Source organism: Hemiscyllium ocellatum, chromosome 6, assembly GCF_020745735.1.
Source record: "Hemiscyllium ocellatum isolate sHemOce1 chromosome 6, sHemOce1.pat.X.cur, whole genome shotgun sequence".
Classification (NCBI taxonomy): Eukaryota; Metazoa; Chordata; class Chondrichthyes; order Orectolobiformes; family Hemiscylliidae; genus Hemiscyllium; species Hemiscyllium ocellatum.
This window is the reverse complement of record NC_083406.1, coordinates 119,126,459-119,144,709: the sequence shown is the minus strand read 5'-3', so window position 1 is coordinate 119,144,709 and position 18,251 is coordinate 119,126,459. Positions and strand designations below refer to the sequence as shown.

Sequence of the window (18,251 nt, the reverse complement as noted above, 5' to 3'; positions counted from 1 at the left end):
CTGCAGACTGGGATTTAAAGTCATGTCTCAGAGGGAATTGCACCACGTGGCAATGATAGTTAATCTGGGGTTGCATTGACAGGGCAGTTGACTGGATCCCACCCCCCTGACTTCAGAACACGGGACAGTGATACATACACCTTTCTGGATTAGTGGTGCTGGAAGAGCACAGCCGTTCAGGCAGCATCCAAAATGCAGCAAAATCGATGTTTCAGGCAAAAGCCCTTCATCAGGAATCATACACCTTTGCCAAGCCAAGGTCTGAGAAACTGAGGAAGGGAGATATGGATAAGCAGGGTCACATTCTAATGAAGCGTTGCTACCTTCAGGACAGAGCGAGAAAAGAGAAAAAGTGGGACACTCTCTTTTTTTTTAAAATGCCTTTGGAGACAGAGGAAGGAGCTAAAGAGAAATAAAGCTGTTGGAATGACCTCTGTAGAGCTAGGCACGGTGTCCAACAGTTATATCCATACAAGGCTGCAGAGTCCAGGTTAGCGATGATTAGCCTCAACTAACTCAAAGACCTTCCTGCAATATTCGTCAACACTCAACAGTTTTTCACATAATAGGGACATTCCTTTCAGGAGCAGTGCCTACTCCACCAACCAGAATCCTCATAGGAACTTGCCAGTCATTAATCCTTCACTACGTCCGCCTCAATCCATACCTGAGATCATTCTCCACCGAATCCCAGCTTTGCTAGACTAGCCTTACTTCGTGCTAGTGCAGAGGCATTGAGAACAATGGCCAAAGGATCAGTGAACTTGGTATTGACCTCAGACAGAACATTGTGGACCAGTTTGAGCAAGCTACAGGAACCACTCCAGTTCATCAGTGCGGCTGTCCACTCCCCTGCTGGAAGGCAGTCATCAGCTTAGAGTGTCACTGGAAATAAAGCCGGTGATCAGCCTTGATAAAGCCGTTTACAGAGACAATGGTGGATTTGATTCCCCAGTCAGTATTTTTAGCCACACCAATTCACATTGAGAAGGAAGATCCTCTTCACAGGTTCTAAACACATTCATTAACCTGTTCAATTAGGGCAGACCCAGGATGAATGTGAACTCATTAACCTTTGCACTAAAAATAGCACAGAGCCATTTGACACCCACAAATATTATCACCTGGCCAATTACCAACACACTTACAGGAAAAGTATACTGTACTTAGAATCAACTAGGCAAAAGTGAGGACTGCAGATGCTGGAAATTAGAGTCTAGATTAGAGTGGTGCTGGAAAAGCACAGCAGGTCAGGCCATGTCCTGCTCCTCAGATGCTGCCTGACCTGCTGTGCTTTTCCAGCACCACTCTAATCTGTTTTTAGAATCAGTGCATTTCCATATTGAGTCATATGGTTTCAGTCTAAAAATTAAGTGTTAACTGTTCATAGTGATATGAACCCCAAAAACGATTAAGTTTATGCAGTACATTTCACCAATTCCCAAGTGCACCACACCAATTAAAGACCTTTGAAGCAAAAGCAGTAATGATCATTTTGAATCCAGAGGTCCTTCTTTAGAAATACTTTTGAAATGAAGTTTATGAAGGGCATAGACAGGATAGACAGGAAGACCCCTTTCTCACTGCTGGAGGGAACAATGGCTCATGGAGGGGGGGAGGGGCAGCATAGATTTAAGGGAAGGGGCTGGAGGTTTGGGGGGGGTGGGGAATTTTCTTTTCATCGAGAAAGTAGTGGGTATCTGGAATTTACTGCCTGTAAGGATGGTAGAATCAGAAACCCTCCTAAGTATTTAAGAAGTATTTAGATTTTTGTTCTCACATCATCATTGCTTCTTTTGCATAAAATTTTAAATTTTTCGTTCATTATCCTTTACCGAGCAGGATCACTTTCTCCTTATCTACACTGTCCGGCTTGCTTATGATTTTGAAAATCTCTATCAAATCTCCTCTCAGCCTTCCTCTCTCCAAGGAGAACAGTCTCAACTTCTTCAGCCTATCCTCGTGAAGTTCCTCATTCCTTCTGCACTCTCTCCACTGCGTTCACCACAAAGTCATGCCCACAACCACACACTGTACTCCAGCTGAGGTCTAACTGTGAGTTTACATGAACCACACAGATTGCAGCTCCCCACCAGTTTCTCCAGGGCAGTTTGAGAAGAGGCAGCTAATATCGGCCTTGCCAGTGATGTTCACAATCTGAAGATGAAGAAAAATGACCAAAGGGAGGGGAATTGGTGATTGTAACACGATCATATTGTGCCCTTCCCCAAACTCTCCAACTCCTACTCTACAAGTACACCCCCTCACCAAAGAAATTCCTCTGATGGGACATATAATATTCAGCACTGGGGTCAATGATCCCTCCTCAGGGAATCAGTCTTGTTTTTCTCTCCATAGTTTTTCTAGCCCTCTGGTTTCATTCTTACAATGATATTGTTAATTTTGATTTGATTTGAGTTATTATTGTCACATGTACCAAGGTACAGTGAAAAGCATTGTTTTGCGTGCTGCACAGGTAGATCAACTCATACAAAATCCCTCAGGATAATCGAACGGAGTGCAGGATATAGTGTCACAGCTGCAGAGAAGCTGCAGGGCGGGATTCACATTAAAATTTGAGAGGGTCTGATCAAAAGTCTGATAACAGCTGGGAAGAAGCTGTTCTTGAATCTGGTTGTGTGTGTATTCAAACATTTGCATCAATGTTCTTTCAATCATTGTTAATTTTATACCAAACTTTTATATCAATAATTATATTATTTTAATAGAGACAAACAGGAAGCTTTTTCTGCCTTACCCCAATAAGTTGCAACTATTGCAGTGATTTTCACCTTCTTGGGGTGACCTGTCAGCTATAGATTATTTCCAACATCATGCGCAGCTTGGGGATAAATGACAAATTAGTTGTACAGGCTTTTCAGGACAATGGAAGGTTATGCATGAATTATTATAGCTGAGCAGGCAGACAGCATTTTAATTTAGGCCCCAGAATCCTCTGAACCTGAGGTGATTAAAGTTTCCATGATTATTTTGAGTGTTAGAATAGCTTATGCTGGACAACAGCTCCAACAATGCAGCACTCTCTGAGTGCTGCACCAGAAATAGTCACTTAGCTCAGGCATTTGAGTCCCGAAGTGCAACTTAATCCTACAATCTTCTGATTTAGAAGCTGCAAGTGAGTCACCCTGAAACTTGACTTGTTGACGCTTAAAGATAGAAACTTACTGCTGTGCAGAACGCACTGCCTGGGAGGACACTGGGGGTAAATTCAACAGCTAGTTTCTAAAAGGGAATTGGATAAGATGCTGAGGAAGATAAATGGGATGCTTTCATTGGGTGAGCTAATACAAAAGCAGGGGTGTAATGCTGGAACTGTATAAGACACTGGGCAAGCCACAGTTGGGGTTCGGTGTACAGATCTGGTCATCACATTACAGGAAGGAGATAATTGTTCTGGACAGGGAGTACAGATGCGATTTACAATAACATCACCTGTGCTTGAAAGTCAAAGGAAAATTTGGATTGGCCAGGATTGTTTTCTTTAGAATGGAGGTGTGGCTTATTGAGGGGTATAAAATATTGAGGGCTTGGACAAAGTGGTCAGGGAGGACCTGTTTTTCCCTAACAGAGAGGGCATGGGTTTAAGGTGGCCAGTAGAAGGATTAGAGGGAAAATGGTTTTACCAGAGGGGAGTGAATGTCTGGAATTCTCTGCTCAGTTTGGGAATTGACCCAAAGGGATAGGGAACCTGGGCCTGCAAGGATAAGACCATAAGAAATAGGAGTGGAAATAAGACCATTCAGCCCATCGAGTAAACTCCGCCATTCAATCATGGCTGATGGGCATTTCAACGCCACTTACCCGCACTCTCCCCGTATCCTTTAATTCCTCACAAGATTAAGAATTTATCAATCTCTGCCTTGAAAACCTTTAACGTCCCAGCCTCCACTGCGCTCCATGGCAATGAATTCCACAGGCCCACTACCCTCTGGCTGAAGAAGTGTCTTGTCATTTCCGTTCTAAATTGATCCCCTTTAATTCTAAAGCTGTGCCCACTGTGCCCTAGTGTCCCCGCCTGACGGAAACACCCTTTCTAAGCCATGCATTATCTTGTAAGTTTCTATTAGATCTGCCCTCAACCTTCTAAACATGGACATAGACCAAGGGCTAGGAAGTGGGATTAGAATGGGTGGCTAGATTATTCAGCCAGCACAGACACGATGAATTGAATGGCCTCATCCTCTGCTGTAACTTTTCCATCGTTCTAAATACTTAAATGGGAAATAAATATAGGGTGGGGGAATACAGCATTAATGGATATTTATTTCAAATAACCAGCAGTGGGTACAATGGAATGAATGGCCTCATTTTGCAGCACAATATACAGTGGCAATGAATTTTCAAATCAATTGAATACAAAACCAAATAAACTAGCGGTGCATAAAGGCGAGGGGATTTAAAAGATTTTTAAAATTGTGAGTATAAATTGAAAACTTAAGGCTGCTTTCCTTGGAGTTTGATTGATGTGTTCAAAATCCTGAGGGATCTGAGTGGCCAATAGGGAGAATGTGTTCCCATTGTCGAAAGGATTGAGATAGTGACACATTGCAAGATGAATTGCAACATAGTACTGCCGTTTTAGTTTTCCTTTCAGCAGTCCTCCTCCTCCTCCTCTTTTGTTTGTTACAGACACAGAGTTACGCTGGCAGCTGGAATGACCACACTTGCTCATGAAGGATCATCAAGTCCCCCCGTTATTGCTACATGGACAGTATCACAACTCAAACTTCACCACTCCCCCCACTCCAGTACGACCCCAGTCAATGTGCAATTATTGGACCAGAAGACACCGGAGCAGCAGTAAGCCATTCAGCCCATCAAGTCAGCTCCACCATTCAATGGCTGATCTGATAATCCTTAACTCCACTTTGCTGCCTTTTCCCCATTAGCCTTCATTGAATCCCTACAATGCAGAAGCAGGCCATTCTGCCCATCAAGTCCATACCAACTCTCCAAAGAGTAGCCAACCCAGACCCACCTATCCCTATAACCCTGTATTTCCCATGGCCAATTCACCTAACCTGCACGTCTTTGGACTGTAGGAGGAAACCCACGCAGACACGGGGAGAATGTGCAAACTCCACATGGCTCAAGGCTGAAATCGAACCTGAATCCCTGATGCTGTGATTAGCCTTGATTCCTTTCCTGATTAAAAGTCTATGTCAGCTTTGAATACATTTAAGATCCAGCCTCTACAGCCTTCTGAGGTAAAGAATTCGACAGGTGCACTACCGTTTGGAGAAGAAATTCCTCCTCATCTCTGTCTTAAATGGGTGACCCCTTATTCTGAGATTATGTCTCCTGGTCCTCGACTCTCAAACAAACTTTCCACATCTATCAATATCTCTCAATTCTGATAGAAATCTTGGATGTTCCAATAAAGTCAGCTCTCATTCTTCTAGGCTCCAATGAATACAGTCTCAACCTCTTCATCCTCTCCTCATAAGAAAGTCCCTACACTCCTAGTTACAGTTTAGAAAAACTTCTCTGGACTACATTCAATGCCAGTATATCTTTCTATTTGATTTGGTTTATTGTAGTCATCTGTACCTAAATTCAGTGAAAAGCTTTGTTTTACAAGCAATACAGGCAGATCATAGCAGACAGGGACACACAGATCATATGATGTTCAGACAGAGTGGGATATACAAGGCCCTGAGATAAAGGGCCCAGAACATCACAAGATTCCAGCTGAAGTCTGACAAGGATTCTGAAGAAGGATTCTAATCTCAAAATGCTAACTCTGTTTCTCTCTCACAGATGCTGCTGAGTTTCTCCAGTAAATTCTGTTTTGATTTGTTTCACATTTCCAGCCTCCACATTTTTTTTGTTTTATTTTAATAGATTAACTAGTTTCTTTATTCATCATGGGATGAGGGCGTCACTGGCTAGGCTAGCATTTATTGCCCATCCCTAATTGCCCAGAGGGCAGTTAAGAGTCAACCACATTGCTGTCACATGTAGGCCAGACCAGGTAAGGATGGCAGTTTCCCTCACTAAAGGACATGAGTGAACCAGATGGGTTTTCTGACAATCAACAATGGGTTCCTGGTCATCATTTGATTCATAATTCCAGATATTTTATTGAATTCAAGTTATACCATGGTAGGATTTGAACCCAGGTCTTGGGAAGATGACCTCAGTCTCTGAATTAACAGTCCAGCAATAATACCACTAGGCTGTCACCTCATCTAAACAAATGCCTTGTATAGTTTTAGCAAGGAGAAAGTGAGGACTGCAGTTGCTGGAGATCAGAGCTGAAAGTGTGTTGCTGGAAAAGCGCAGCAGGTCAGGCAGCATCCAAGGGCAGGAGAGTGGACGTTTCAGGCCTGAGCCCTTCTTCAGGAATGAAGATAGTTTTAGCAAGACCTCCTTATTTTCATACTCCATTCCCTTTGAAATAAAGAATGGATAGTGGCACATTATAGAATCATGCAATTCACCCCAGAAGGATTCCAGCAGAGAATGAGGCCATTCTGCTCTGCTTGCTCATGCAGAATCTCTGAAACAAATCATTGCCAACCTTCTAGGATTGCCCTGGAATCTCCAGCAATTGAAATTTCCGTCACAATCAAACCTTAGGAAAAATATCAGATGTCTTCCAACATAACTATGTTTCCTTTTCAATAAAGATTTTTCTAGTTATTAAAGTACTGGTGATAATTCTGTTGTGATTAATCTAAATTGGCTAACACTGAATCCAGGAGGAGAAAGTGAGGACTGCAGATGCTGGAGATCAGAGCTGAAAATGTGTTGTTGGAAAAGCGCAGCAGGTCAGGCAATATCCAAGGAACAGGAGTTTCAACGTTGGCTTATGCCCGAAACGTCGAATCTCCTGTTCCTTAGATGCTGCCTGACCTGCTGCGCTTTTCCAGCAACACTTTAACACTGAATCCACTTCATTTCCAATTGGTTGCAGACAATAATGAGATGGACCAATGGCACAGGGTGGCAGATTGGTGAGGAGTCACATGATTACACCTCAAGGAATCATTGAATCCCTACAGTATGGAAGCAGGTCAATTAAATCCCACCCAGACCTAACTCCCAACCTTATCCTAGAAAACCCAGCATTTCCCATGGCTAACCCATCTGACGATACTTGGAGACAATGGGCAATTTCCCATGGCCAATCCACCTAACCTGCACATCTTTGGGCTGTGGGAGGAAACCAATGCAGACACAAGGAGAATGTGTAAACTCTAGAAAGACAGTCCCTGAGGCTGGAATTGAACCCGAGTCCCTAGCACTGTGAGGCAGCAGTGATAACCACTGAGCCACCACGCCACTCCGGAATGTATGAAACCAGAGCTTACCATATCTAAAGATTTTGTTTTTGGAGGCTTTCTATTCAATTGGATTGAATGCCTTGGCACAAGAGCTGTCCTTAAGAATAGCAGTTCAAAAAGGGGCTATGTAATAACGATGGGAATGGGGTGGGAATCAATGAAGATAGGCCACTTTGAAAAGAAAAGGAAACAATTCTGAAAAGGTGAGGAGTGACGAGAATAATATAATCAGGCTGTTTCCTGCCCCAGCAAGATGTGAGTGAGGAATCAAATGGCATCAGCCTCACAGCTGATTGCAATTGTGCTCCTGAATGCCATTATGCAAGCAAACCTGCAAATCCCGTTACTTAACGATGTGTAAAGTATCACACCTTCATGAAAATGCAGAAAGTTTGTGTATTGCAGAGCTGCTGTTCCCATCAGATGAAGAACTTGCCATTGACGAAGGACATAATAATGGCAGGTCAAGACAAAGGGAAGAATTGACCTGAGCTTTGTTTGTTTGATGGGAACAAGCTGACAGTGCTGTGTTCATTCAATATTTTATCAGCATTGAGTACAAACGTGAGGCAGTCATGGGAAAGATTCATTTTATTCTCTCATTGGGTCTCAGCTGGAGAATTGATAGAATCCCTGCGGTGTGGAAACAGGCCATTCTGCCCAACAATTACACAGCAACTCTCCGAAGAGCATCCCACCCAGACCCATTCCCCTACATTTCCCATGGCTAATGTACCTAACCTACACATCCCTGAACACAATGGGCAATTTAGGAAGGTCAATTCACCTACCCTACACATCTTTGATTGTGGGAGGAAACCCACACAGACACGGGGAGAATGTGCAAATTCCACACAGACACTCGCCCAAGGCTGGAATCAAACCTGAGTTCTTGATACTGTGAGGCAGTAGTGCTAACCGCTGAGTCACCATGTGTACCATACTTGTCAAAGCGTACACAATGAGAAGATTCAGAGAGGGTGCAGGGGGAGAGACTCCAGTTACATGTAGAATTTACAAAATCTCCCTTGTTTCCTTTAGAGAGGATAAGGCTAAGGTGAGCTGGGAGGGCACAGAGGAGAGGTCACTGGACTGAAAGTGTTAACCCTGTATCTCTCTCCACAAACATTGCTGGAAAGATCGAAAATAGGAACAGGAGTAAGCCATTTGGCCCTTTTTGAGCCTGCTCCACCATTCAATATGATCATGGTTGATCATCCAACTCAGTCCCCTATTCCAATTCCTCCCCCTTTGATCCCTTTAGCTCCAAGAGCTATATCGAGTTCCTCCTGAAAACATTCAATGTTTGGTCTCAACCATTTTCTGCGGCAGAGAATTCCACTCCCTGGGTGAAGGCATTTCTCATCATCTCTGTTCTAAATGACTGGCCCTGTATCCTTCGGCTATGATCTCTAGCTCTGGACTCCCAATAAGGGGGAAAATCCTTCCATGTTTATTTGCTCTGCTGAGTTTCTCTAGGGCTTCCTGGTTTTATTTCAGGTCTCCATATTTTGTATGTTGTACTCCAGTAAATAAAGGTATTTTGCCTTTACTTTAAGGTTAAGGGGAGATCTAATGGAGATCTTCAAATTTCCAAGACATTTTGATAGAGTAGATAAGCTGAGTCTGTTCCCTGTTGGAGAAGAGAGGGTAAGGATACAGATTAAGATACCTGAACAATGAACCAGAGTGAGAGAAGGACCCGTTGATCTGATGCAATGGGTTGAGATCTGGAATTCTGTGCCTCCTAAACAGATTGAACATAGGGACAGGAGTAGGCCATTCAGCCCCTCAAGCCTGTGCCATCATTAAATGAGATCATAGCTGACCTGCCGCCTCACTCCATATACAAAGAAACCTCCATTTTCCAAAGGACACAGGCAGGCAGTATTTCGTTCAGTTAATCAAATTGAATGCTGGATAATATTGTTTAGCTAAGCATTGGGACCTTGCGATCTTGTCAAATAATCTGATATTTGGATAATCGAGGTTCCCCTGTACCCGCCTTTAGCCCATATCCTTTAACACTATCATTTAACAAAAATGGAGCTATCTCATATTTACAATTAACAATGACTGGACAGAAACTTTCAAATCCAGATAAATATATGAAAAGGGAAAAGGATAATAAAGTTATGGAGCAAGAGTAATGGAGGTCTTGAGGAGGTAGTGTCCCTGCCTCTGAGCAAACAGCTTCAGGTTCAAGTCCCACTCCTGGACCTTACGGTCAAGGGAGGTGCATTTGGTGCCAACCTGTAAATCCTTCCAACACGTGCCACCAGCAGCTGGCAGGACTGGGAGGTGGGACATCTTCCATCTCTATCCATAGCTCCAGACTGCAAGGTGCTTGTAAAAATTTATGTTGTCAGAGCAACCAAGAGTTCGTTTGGTCCAATTGGCTGGACAGGCGCTATGGATCAAGTTGATGCCAACAGCACAAGGTTCAACTCCAATTCGAACTAGGACGGGTTTGGACTGTGGTACTCAGGGTCATTCCTGCATTCAAACAGAAAACTAAAGAAGGTAATTTGTAGAGAGGACGGAGGGAATAGGACTAATCAGCTGTTCATTTCAAAGACCAGACACAAGTATGGTTGGCCAAGTACTCTCCTGCTGAACTTGAATTATTCAGTTTAACATGGACCATTCAGCCCATCTAACTTCTGCTGTTGACTATACTGTACATGAGTCTCTTGCTGTTCCATCCATCTCACCCCAATCTTTTAACAAATCTTTCTAATTTCTTATGATAACTCATTTTATGTGAACCCTTTCTGAGGCATGCCTTAGTGTCACACGAAAAAAAATTAAGACTTTCTTTAGCGAAGATATCAGATTATATTCAATTGTAATGATAATGTACGTACATAATTAATAGGAGCAAGGTTAGGCCATTCTGGCATTGAGTCTGTTCCATTTTAGTAAAATCCCAGCTAATCTTCCCGCTTAATTCCAAATTCCTGCACCAGCCTTCTTTCGATTAATTTTATTAGTAGTCAAAAATGTTTGCATGTAAACACTTAGATTAAGTTCCCCTCTCTGTTGCTTTGGTGAAAGGTTAAGCAGTGAGTTTACTGAGACTGGCGAGGATTGCAAGGCTCTTTTCTGTCTCTCTGCCTTCTCATCTATTTCATCTAGCAGGTCGTTGTCATGCTCTCTGGATTACTGAATCGGAAACTTAAATGGAAAAGACCTCTGTTAAAATATTTGGAGTGAGGAATTTGATGCAAGCATTTTAAGCGTTTTTGTAATGTCAACGACAGTATTAATCAGTCATGAGCCCAGCAAGGAAGCAATGAGGTTGAAGGCTTCCTCACGCATACCCCCTCCAGCTTGAAATCCATTAACCTTTTGCTACAATTTTTCTGTCAGTTTAAGAGTCTATTAAACTGGAAAAGAGGAACCTTACTGTCCTTCCTCAGGGACAATGATTTCATCGAATGAGAAGCAGAGTCTCACAACGGGGAGGCTTTGAACTTGATTGAGATGTTTTATGTAACCATTTACACATTGTAAATCAATTCGACCTTTCTTCATCAACCAAGATTAACCACAAACTTTAGTTTTCTAATTCAATGGCCAGGCCATGTAGTTGACCTATGAAGTTGGCATTGGTGATAGTCCTTTAGTTTTGAATTGCTGTTAATCAAGCTATTCTAAATAAATAAATTTGAGAACATTTAGGAAAGAATCACATTAAACTTTAAACTGTTGTTACATTAAAAAAACAGACAAGTATAGGGGGCAGATCATTCTCCTTATAGACTGTTAGTGAGCCAAGAGGGGTTCATTCTTACAACATAGCTTCATGGTCACTTTTTGGCTCATGACTTTTCACATGTAGCTTGGTGGTAACCCCTTTGAGTTGGATCATTATGAATTCTAGCCCTGCTCAAGAAAGTTGAGCCAAAATCTAGGTTGACAATAAACTTAAATTTAAACTAAGCTTGGCAGTTAACTGTCAGTCATCACTTAGCTGGTGCATTCTCTGTCACAGTGCCTTTACCAATTACACTCCTTTCTCACACAGTGTAAAAAGACATTATTCCCCTTTACAATGGTGGTCTTGCAAATTGTCCTGATAAATGTTAAGACAAAATATTTTGTCAAATCTTTTTCAGCAATATTTAAGGACTGACAATTTAGTACAGTTTTAAAGCACTGTCACTCCTTCAGGTAGAAATATTATGAAGACTATAATGAAGGAACTCAGGGGAATTCTGGAACAGAAACAGAATTTGCTGATGAAACTCAGCAGGTCTGGCAACGTCTGCAGAGAGAAAGCAGAGTAAATGTTCCAAATCTGGTGACGCTTCATCAGAACTCTTAGTTTGTTTCAGATCTCCAGCATCTGCAGTTCATTAGTTTATGCAGGAGAGTCCTTCTTGGAGTCTTGCCCATTAGTTAGCCCACAGCAAACATCAGTGAAATAGCTGATCACGTTATCTTATATGAAAACTGAAAAATGCGTCAAATGCTCATGCGGTCAGGCTATATTGGTGTGTTGCTGATGACCTGAAGTATTAACTCTCTTTATCTTTCCACAGATACAAAATGAAGCAGAGCAAGATACCAGACAAAGACACATCCCTCCCCGACGCGATCAATACTCTGAATGCTAGTTTGAGCAGAATGCCAGCAGCGCGGTGACCCTTGCCCCGGATACACCTACTTCCTCGGTCACCGCTGCAGACGTCAGGTCAGGCTTCCTGGGAGTCAACTCAAGGAAATCGACGGGCCCTGACTGTCTCCCTAGCCAAACACTCAGATCCCGTGTGGACCAACTGGTGGAGGTATTCACCAACATCTTCAACCTCTCCCTCCTACAAGCCAAAGTCCTCACCTGCTTCAAGAAGGCCACCATCATTCTGATACCTACAAAAGCACATGTAGTGTGCCTTAATAACTACCACCCAGTGGCTCTGACCTCAATAATCAGGAAGTGCTTAGAGAGGTTGGTCATGGCCCACATTAGCTCCAGTCTTCCAGCATGCCTCGATCCCCTACAATTTGCTTACTGATGTAACAGGTCCACAGCAGGCGTCATGTCCCTAGCCCTACACTCATCCCTGGAACATCTGGACAACAAGGACACCTACGTCAGACTCCAGCTCATCGACTACAGCTCTGCCTTCAACACCATTACCCCCTCCAGAGTGATCTCAAAACTCTGTGATCTTGGTCTCAGCTCCACCCTCTGCAAATGGATCCTCAACTTCCTGACCCACAGACCACAAACAGTGAAGGTAGGTAACTGCATCTCCTCTACAATAACAATCAAGACTGGAGCCCCTCAAGGATGCTTCCTCCTGTACACCACAACTGTGTAGCTAAATTCCAAATGAATGCCATCTACATGTTTGCTGACAACGCCATCATGGTAGGACAGACATCAAACAGCGATGAGTCAGAATACAGGACGGAGATGGACAGCTTGATGATGTCGTGCAATGGTAACAATCTCTCCCTCAGTGTCAGCAAAACTAAAGAACCGATCATTGACAAAGGAGGAGACCATGCCCCATCTACATACGGAGCAGAGATGGAGAGGGTGGAGAGAGTCACGTTTCTCAGAGGGACGATAGCCATCAATCTGTCCTGCACTTCCCATGGTTAAGAATGCACAATAACACCTCTTCTTTTTTGGGCGGCTCAGGAAATTTTTCACATACATAAAGACCTTCACCACCATCTACAGATATACCATTGAGAGCATACTGTCCAAGTTCGTCATGGTCTGCCCAGAACTGTAAGAAACTACAGAAGGTGGCATGCACAGTCCATCACAGAAGCCAACCTCCCATCCCTGGACTCCATTTACACAGCTCACTGCCGCAGAAAGACTGCCACAACCACCGCACCCTGATAATGATCTTCTACACACACACACACACACACACACACACACACACACACACACACACACACACACACCGGCAAGTTCAGGAACAGCTTCTTCCTGGCTGTTATCAGACTGATGAATGGACTCTTTAGCCTCAAATATTACTGACCTCGCTAACGTTGCTCCAGCCTGCCACACAGCCTGTGCAATGTAATCGATATGTCTCTGTCTAAGTCTTTTTGATCTGTACATCCTTGCTTGTTATGATCTACCTGTCCTGCTCATAAACGAGGCTTTTCACTGTACTTCAGTACATGTGACAATAAACCAATCAAATCAAGTCAGATGCTGCCTGATCTGTTGAATATGTCCAGCATTTTCTGTCCTTTTTTATTTCAGCAGTCCAGCATCTATTGTCTTTTGCTTATGAGTTTATTGCTGTGTGGAAATTAGCTTTGACATTATAATGGCAACTACTCCTCAAAAGCAATTAATTGATAGTCAAGCATTTGGGACACACTGAGGTTACACAAACTGCTATGTAAATACAAGTTATTTCTTTGAAAAGCCATTGTCAGATTAATCTCATATGTTACCATGGGAAATAAACAGAAAACAAATGGTTGCAGGAAATATTATGGAGAGTGACTGAATCATAGTTAAATAGGTTTCAATGAGATAAGGGAGATCCAAATGGGTTTTGGGAGAGAATTTCAGAATGGTAGGTCAAAAGTCACCAATAAAACTGGAAATAGAAGCAGCAAGAGGCCATTCAGCCCCTCAAATATATTAAAGTATTGTCAATCCATATCTTAAGTCTGTTTGATAATGTAACCATTTCATGACACATATTCACTGGCAGCAAGCCATTCATTATAAATAAAGGGGAATAATTTCAAGACTTGCATCTTTTTGACCTTGGGGAGTCGATATTACTTTCTCCATGGCAATGCCCCAACCAATCAGACTTGACTTGCTGACCAATTAACACCCTTTGTTTTCTCCTGTATTATACATTCTTGTGAGTGAAACTTGACATTCTTGTGTTTTTGTCCTGATGAGGGTGGGACATAAAAACTCCCAACAATGTGCCTTTGCTTTGGGTGAGATTCACCTTGTGTGTTAGTGGGTGCCTGGCATTCCATCTTAATTTTGTGTATCCATCATAAAAATTCTATTAATCTTGTTATCAAAAGGTTTAAATGAGCTGTAAAAGCTGAAGAACTTTATTTTGGGATGTGCCTGGGACAGAGGGAAAGGGTTTCAGATTTACACACAACTCCGCCCCCCCCCACCCCCACCCCATCTTTTATGAAAGAATGCTTTCTGACATTCCCAACCCCCAAAATTAAAAAAACGTCCTGACTCAGAATCACAGGAGGAGGGCATTCGGCCCATCGTGCCTGTACTGGGACTCCATAGTTCCTTTGCCCTGGATTGAAGCCCAAGGGAAGGCCAAAAATGGTATGGAGGGGGCAAAGGGTCGTGAGAGCTCCCTGCCTCCCCTGCCCCTGTGTTCACTGCCCTTCTGAAGTCAAAAATCACACAACACCAGGTTATAGTGTGATCTTTAACTTTGTACACCCCAGTCCAACACCGGCATCTCCAAATCATTGACTTCTGAAGTCAAACTGTAAACCAGCAACAGCAAACCATACCAATATCAATCCATCTCCCGGGAGTTGATTGACTCTTGAGTTGAAAATGTGTTGCTGGTTAAAGCACAGCAGGTCAGGCAGCATCCCGAAACATCGAATTTCCTATTCCTTGGATGCTGCCTGACCTGCTGTGCTTTAACCAGCAACACATTTTCAACTGTGATCTCCAGCATCTGCAGACCTCATTTTTTACCTGACTCTTGAGTTCTCCAGTTTTGTATTTTCGGAAACTGTAACAAGTTTAGACTTTGTAGCTTTTAAACTTGTCCTCTCTGGGGCTCCAGGTGTGTGTGTGTGTGTGTGAGGGTGGGGAGGTTGCAATAGGTCAGGATTTGATCTCCCAGTGTTTAATCTTCCTCTGGTTTCCAGCAAGGCTTTCACCGAGAAGCTTCCAGTCAATAGTTTGAGAAGCTGCACCTTGCTTGAAAAGACAGGGAGGGGACAGACGTGTTGCCTCCCAGACCGAACTCTCTGCGGCTGCCGAGAAATATATTCACTTCTTTAAAAAAAACACAGCTCGTTTACAGAGCATTTCGAATCTATCCAAACGTGTAGATTCCTGAAGAAGGGCTCATGCCCAGAAGGTCGATTCTCCTGCTCCTTGGACCTGCTGCGCTTTTCCAGCAACACATTTTCAGACGTGTAGGTCAGCCCCACTAATTGGCAGAAAACTTCCAGACCATTCAGCCCCCATTCTGCGGCTCTCGCTCTGTACTAGCCCCCACCTTCCCTCAATTCAAAGTTGCTCCTAAACACTTAAAAACAACTTTTCCTCGCTGCTAAATAACTCAGTCCCTTCCCTGGAACAATGTTTCCCCAGTAACAGTGATTTATTACGGGAGGACCTGGCGAGGGGGAGCTAATTTCCGCCGGGAGGCGAAGGGGTAAGAGATTTAAAACTTTTTTGAGCAGCCCGGTTCTTGGAGGCTTTGTAAATTCTGAGGGATAGTTTACACATGTTTAATGACAGCACCAGCTCAGAGCGCCCCAGACCTGTGCTTTTGCTGGGGGAGGGGGAGGGAGGTGACGGTGTTACTGTACTGGAGAATATTTTAAATTAAGGAGTTATCCCAAAGCACCCTGTTTTAAAACAAATAATCCTGGATCAAATCCGGACAACAGATCAGTACTATCCTTCGTTCTTTGTAACTAACCTGGGGATTGGAGTGGGGGGGATGAGTTTTTGAGGACATAAAAATGCACATAACTGTTCCCGTCGACTTGCAGCTGCCTTAACTAGGCACGACCACACGATTGAAGTTTATATCCAAGAGTAAAGAAGGAATGGACTCGAATTCCTTCTGTTCAATACTCGCCCACTTTGTATCTTTTGGTTCCAAAATGTGAGTTAGAACTTTCTTTTCCAAAAAAAAATTCATATTTCGAGATCCTGAGTTAATTTTTTAAAATTTTAAATCGTGGACTTCAGCCAGATCCAAATTTGCATCTCGCAGGTATCTGCTAACATTCCACTGTGCGGGTTACAGCAATTCATTGGTCTTACCCTTTCAAAAATACGCTTTTGTTTTGACCCACTCTCCCCTCAGTCAGGTAACCAGGTCGTTATTGTGAAACCCTTGGAAATTGGGAGTCTGTGAGAGGTTTGATTTTTAAAACTAAGCTAATCCTTTCTAAATAGAAAAGCTGATACAACGCTGAGAATTCTAGGAGACAGTAAACTCGAAATTCATTCTGCCCCTTTTTTCTTGTTGTTGGAAGTTCAATGCAACATTTTTTAATTTCCTACCTTCAGTCCCGGGGTGTCTGGTTTATTCCAAATCTAAAGGAGCCCATCCATTCTGGAGTTACTGCTGAAAGTTGCCTTCTGATACACAGCCCCACTCTGTCTCTGCACTGAGTGTATCTGAACGCCACTGTCTCTCTCTCTCTGTGTGTCTGTGTAGCTGCAGGACCGCGTTATATCGACTCCATAACCTCCTTTGAAGTCCAATGATGTCAGGGGATTATTAACATAACAAAGGCGTCGCTGATATAGCGTTTTTTTTAAACAGAGGAAAAGCGAGGTGGGATGTTTGGTGGAAATAAATTCCATAAACCCCTCTCCTTTCACCCCCACCCCCTCACCCCTCCCTGCCCGTGCCTCATCTCAACAGAATCAAGGTAGCTTTCCCCAATCTGCTTCTGACAGTTCGGGACTCACATTCAACCCGGACTTGGAGTGAAGTCGTTCAAACGCAGCCCCCCCCCCACCCAGTTTCGAATCATCAACGCATTTTGGTAACTTTTTTGCTGTTTAAAAAATGTCACCAACCCCCCCCCCCCCCCCCCCCCGGAAGAGCACTTTGCAAGAAACAGTGGCTAATTGCTGTGATGTCTGTCCTTTGAGTGTCTCCGAGTGTTGCAACCTTTGTGAAAGAAATGCTGGAAATCAGAAAGAAAGGCAGAAATTGCTGGAGAAACTCAGCAGGTCTGGCAGCATCCGTTAGAGAGAGAAAGCAGAGTTAACGTTTCGTGTCCAGTGACCCTTCCTCAGAACCTTCTGATTTTTGTGTGTTTTTCTCTCCTGTGTATCTGTGTCATTCTGAACCCCACGCTGTGTCTGTGTGTGTGTCTCCCTCTCTCTGTCTGTTCGCCTCTCTCTGGGAGGTTGTGCTACTTTATACGGTCTCTGTCTCTCTCTCTCTCTCCCATCCTCAACCTCTGCCACTCACTGTGCGCTTGGAGGTTATACTGCCAGAGTTTGCACCAGTCTTCTCCCCCCTGTCGCTGAGTGTTTTTGCTTATCTCTTGTGTATCTGAGTTCTACTCTCCCGCCGGCATTTGTGTCTTAACAGCTCACTTGCATTTGTACGGCACTTTGCGTTTATGTAGCGCCTTTCACACACATCGAGCGTCTCAATCGCTTCGCAGGAGCCCATCCAAAAACAGAACTCGACACCAAGTCCCTTAACGTGATCCCAGGGAGGCGACCGAACACAATGATTCGGATTTAATGTCGACTTTGGGAATAGAGCCAACAAAAAAAAAGCTTTTCACCAGCTCAAAGCACTTTCTCTCTCTCTCTCTCTTCGCGGGAGGGTATTGGAGTCGATTGAAATTGTTGATGGACTAGGTTTATGCTTGAAATATAGAAACTCCGAGCAGGAGTAGGCTATTCGGTCCATTGAGCCTGTCCCGCCATTCAATCTGACCATCCAACTCAGTCGCCCTTACCAGTTTTTTTTCCCCACACCACTTGATCCCTGTAACCCTAGGGAATATATCTCACCCCTGTGAGAAAATATTCAATGTTTTGGCCTCCAATGCTTTCTGTAGCAGAGAATTCCACAGGATCCCCCCTCCCTAAATGGGAGGGGGTGGGGTTGGGGGAAGGTAGCTGGGAATGCTATGGTAGGTGAAGGTGGGGAGAAGGTGATTGGTCGGCGGGTGGGGGGGAGTGGAATGGATAGGTGGGAAGGAAGGTGGACAGTTCAAGAGGGC

At 43.7% G+C, this 18,251-nt stretch overlaps 1 protein-coding gene across 1 annotated transcript in view; it reads right to left on the bottom strand.

Moving 5' to 3' along the window:
• Window positions 1-16,687, bottom strand: part of LOC132816888 (protein Wnt-11-like) — a 91,281-nt gene extending 74,594 nt beyond the window's left edge. Inside the window, exon 1 of the mRNA XM_060826893.1 lies at window positions 16,558-16,687. The gene's annotated coding sequence lies outside the window, so the exon portion shown is untranslated. The remainder of the gene's footprint in view (window positions 1-16,557) is intronic.
• Window positions 16,688-18,251: the final 1,564 nt, after the last annotated feature.